Source organism: Atractosteus spatula, chromosome 10, assembly GCF_055471065.1.
Source record: "Atractosteus spatula isolate fAtrSpa1 chromosome 10, fAtrSpa1.hap1, whole genome shotgun sequence".
Taxonomy (NCBI): Eukaryota; Metazoa; Chordata; class Actinopteri; order Semionotiformes; family Lepisosteidae; genus Atractosteus; species Atractosteus spatula.
Genome location: NC_142715.1, coordinates 14,812,501 through 14,817,552, shown reverse-complemented (window position 1 = coordinate 14,817,552; position 5,052 = coordinate 14,812,501).

Here is a 5,052-nt window from a genome sequence, read left to right as displayed (position 1 = left end):
ACTATTCGACACCATCAGGAGTGCTTAACGTGTGATAAAAGTGTTTTTTAATCACAAAGTGAAAATAGTGAATTTGTCTTTCACTTAGGCGTTCATCAAAAGCCCATTAAACAATGAAGGAGAGGTTTGTGTTCCGAATTCTCTTCGTGTCTCATTGTCTTGCTTTGATTTTTAAAATGTACACTGTTGACTATTCACTCTTCCTAACACGATTAAAGAGCCGAGTTTAGTTCAGAGGTAAAGCATCTCATGCATCGTATGAAGCTCTGTTTTCTATCACCAGCGTCTCCACTCTGGATTTCTTTTTAAGCGCGATATCTTTTCTGTGATTTATTTCGTTTGAATTCCCTCATGTGTGAATTTCAGCGCGACACATACAGTAAACTCGTTTGTCTGTTTTAAAGAGATGCAATTTTTAAAACAGACAAAATGAAAGACTTATTAACTAAATACACATAGAAAACGTGCACCTAATTGAGAAAATTTGGACTGGGGCGATGTATTATTGTAGCGGCGCAAGCTCACAGTGGTGCACTTGAGGAATGTGGTACAAGGGCCAGTGGCGCATTGGATAACGCATCTGATTACGGATCAGGAGACTGTAGGATCGTAATGCTCTTAAACCCAATACCATAACCGCAGTGTGTTCCTCCTGTTCCATCTCCATCTTCTTCCCACACATTCCGGCTATTTCACCACCGTTATTGTTGGACCACAGTCACAGATACGTAAGGGACACTATTCTGAAGAACCGTCTTAAATAAATAACATTGCAAAAGGTAACAATAAGGGTTTCTTAACGTAACCTTACATTTGGCCGTACAATACAATTTCTGTACCCTCAAATAAAAAAAAAATCGTACTGCTTTCTCCTGAGAAGTGTAGTGTAGTGTCAAATACAAGTGTAGTGTCAAATCACAATAAATAATTCATCAAATATACTAAATTAACACCCAGATATGACAGATATGACAACACACAGCTATGACAGAACACATTGAAGACTTAAGCCCTTTACATTTTGATTTCCTTAATTTCCATTCTCTTCCCTACCCAGGATAACTGAAAACTAACTTTAATAAAGACTGTATATGCATTACTTGTAATACAGCTATTAATAAAGATATACATGGAACTTAATTATTAATAAATAACACTTGTATTACTAAAAATGTGTTATGATAACATTCATTGTGAATATTTGTGGTGTCTGGAAAGCAATTTTAGTTAAATATAATAATAATTTTCAAGCAAGTGGTGCATAAGCTTGTTAATTAATGAGTACATTATTTCCATTACATTCAATACAGTTCTAATGTGATCAATTGTTCTGCTTAGTCCGCTACCGAGTTGCTTAAAACCTATGAAGAGGTGGTTTAAGCTAGACTCCTAATGCAGTAACATCTAATTGGCAGCAGCTGTTATTTTAGGTTTGTTGCAATTGAGAACAGGTTTAGTACAGAGCTGCTGACAAATTTCAGCGGAGTTTATTGTATATAAGTTTATTGCAATTGACCCATTGTAGCTACCAATCAGCACCAAGAAAAAACAAACTTCACTTGTGCCTTTTAAAAAAAGGGACACAGAGTAGTAGTTTATGTGGTAATTTCAGGTACTGTACAATGTAAGAACTAAAGTTAACTACTCCCATAGTAATGCGTGGGGTCCTATCAATAGAAAAAAAAATTGTTGTAACCCGAAAACACAACAAACACAAAACGAGAAGTCTTCCGGGAACCTAGGTAAATCCCTGTATTAGTCTAACAACTATGAAAAAAAACAACCAAACGCAACAACTTCAAAAGAAGAAGAACATTACAAATCTGGGGATCAACAAAAACACAGAGTCTAATGCGAGAGCTTTTTCAAGTCTTCAGTCCTCCTCTCGTCTCAGTAGACCTCTCTCATATATTTGTGTACAGGTCAGCTGGAGATACACAGCTGATGGTAATTTAAGTAGGGAGCTGCGTCAGCATGCATGGGCTTCAAAGAAAAAAGTCAAGGTTTATTCCATGCTGAAAAAAGAAGGAAACACAATGTTTCATCTGTGGAGCCTTATTCGATTGTGACTCAAAGTAAACTTTTACTCGTTCATTTGATGTTAATTTATCTCCATCAAATACCTAGGAATATCTAAACTCAACAGGTGCTTTCAGTAGCTAAGTACACTGCTCCAGATGAGACTCAAACTCACAACCTCAGCATGACTCCACTGTGTATTGCTGTAGAAGTACTGCACACTGACCGATTGCACCACTGGAGCTGTGCAAGTTATGCTCCTCATACAGACTGACGCTGCAGAAACACAGGGTGAAAACGATTTCGGTTGTGGATCCATCTCCACATGGGGAACAGTAAAATAGCAAGGAAAATACAAGAAAAGAAACTGAAAGAATTGTACTAACAGCAAAAGGGGACGGAGGGAGGTGGTCAGACAAGTAAATCAGCCTGGCAGATTATTTGTAGCGACATTTTTTGAGTCAATCAGCACACAGATTTCTCTTCATGTGCCTTAAACTGTGCAGTTTGTATTTTTGTTGTAGATAGGTTTCTTCAGAAGTCCAGTAAATTGACAATAATGGAGAACTAGCTGACGCACCCCGTCGTGAAGACCCTCTGTAAGGTGATTACACGTTTCATTTTCAAGTCGCCTCCTTTACACGCAATTGCAGCTCCGACACTGAGAGAAAGCATGAGAAATGGCTTCAATTTCAATGTGAAGCGCAGTACAGGCTCGATGGCTTTACATCTCCCATCAATCAAATAAAATTGCAGTAAAGCGCTCTAAATATGACTCTGAAGTACTGGGAAAGATGATTATTTTGAGCGTGCCTCCCAGGGTCTGCTACAAGGCTGAAGTTGGCTTCTTATTCGCGTTTTTCGTTCCGCCTTAAATGCTGCTGCTGTGATGTTATGTCGCCTTTCGCCTGTAGATGGCTGTCTTCGATCAGTACAAATTCGGCTGGAATACTGTAGACATCCTCAGTGAAAGGGAATATCCAAATAAATAGCGACTGTCCAAATTATATTTTTGTATGGAATATATTTTAGAAAATCGCAAACCAATTTTAAAAACTCACCATAACATGGACTTGCACTGGGAAAAAGGTGATTGTGCTTTCTGCTTATTGCTACGGCCCTCCCCCCTGATTATAAAAATGTCTCACAATTCTGACACCGAGGTGTGAGAGACAATGTAATAGACTTTCAAAATCCTGAAGTACAAGACATTTTAATGCACCATTTTTCAAATATGACCCTCTGATCTTGGCTTGTCAGAATACATTGCGAAAAAGTATGACACGAATTGCACGAATTGCAATGGCACAAATTGTTGAGAATATCACTGACCTTGCCGATATTTGCAGGGGATATGAGTGTTTTGCGCACGTTGAACTACAGCACGTAAGAATTGAGCTCCTTAGTCAATATCACCGCGGATGTCCAATAATGACGAACATCTGTAGCTACAAGGAAACTTCGACTCGCACATGGAGTTTTATCTTCGAATGGAGGGTGGGAGAATTCATTTATACTCTCGTTGCTCATTAGCTAAACTATTTTAAAAATATGACGCAGATTTGTTCGAGAAACTTGTAATCGTCTTAAAGAGAGTCTTCTTGAAGACGTGCATCAGGTAGCTCTCCACTGTTAATTGACAGGACTTTAGAATAAACTGTTCTCATACAACCAACATACAAATTACACATCTTAAGGAACATGAAGAGAAATCTGTGTACTAAATAACATAAAACTGTCGCTGCAAATTATCGCCAAGCTGTTTTACGTGTCCTAACACCTCTTTCTTTCCTATTTTGCAGCGAGCACAATTCTTTCTGTTTCTTCGTCGCTATTTTACTGTCTCTTCCCCCATGTGCAGATGGATCCACAGCCGAAACTTGAGGTCGGTTCCTATTACTCTGTCTGATTGAAAGAGCTGTATTAAAGGCACTCCCATCTCTGCAGGAAAGTTATTGCTGCTCTCAACACAATATACTGCAGCCAAATATAGCGATACTGTCACTGCCTGTGGGCCACGTGTTCCTGCTGTCAGTCTATTATGTCATGTTCATCCACACCCAGAAACATTACTGCTGTAGCACAAGAGTTATATAGGCGCAGTCCATAGAGCAAGAATCTCTTAATCTCAGAACTGTGGGTTCAGCCCCCACATTGGGTCCCTCTGTGTCGATTTGATCCCCCCAATCCTCCTAGCATGACCTGATGGCGTAACAGTGATACCCAGTACCCAGCGTAATTCAGCTTTCTTTCCACTTCATTCAGATTTTGATCTGAAATCATCGGCCGAACAAGAGTTTGTCTAAATCGAGGGAGATCTGCTCACAAGCAAGTATTAAACACTTCAGCATTTTCTGTTCGAATACCACACTTTGTCAAAACACTGCCGCTTCTCAAGCTAATAAGTAACGGTTTTTGAGCACGCATTGTATTGTTAATGCTTATATTAAAAAAGCATAAATTCACATAATGGAATTTGGACTGAACAAAGTAGTCCAGCCCCTTTACAACATTACATACCCACTGATTAAAGCTTAAAACTACAGCGGCAGGAGTAACAATAATGGCAACAACATGTTTGGAGTTCGGCATTTCATTTATACTGCGGAAACATCGTATCGGAATGAACTGCCCGAGATAAAAGAGTAATTGCGGCTTCAGATCGTTTTTACAGAGCATTGCGTTGTTCTGTTCATGCTGACTACACGCTTTAAATTTGTCATTTACTGCAAGCGTTGCTTTTCCAGGTTTTTCTGAAATTCCTCGCATTTGAGCCAGCACTAAAATATTTCATTCCCGTCGCTGAATACATCGTGGAAACGGTATTTGCAACGGAATCCTGTCACACATGAAATCTTTTTGTTATTCGGTTCTGAAGTTTGAAAATGAAAATAAAACGGGGGTCACTTCATAGGCTTGAAAGAAATCCAAGCAGCATAAAAACCAGCGAACTCTCACAAATTGCATTGTGCTGCACCTTTCTTCTGCTGCTTTTATAAATCTGCCTTAAACATTTGAATGCATACCTTACTG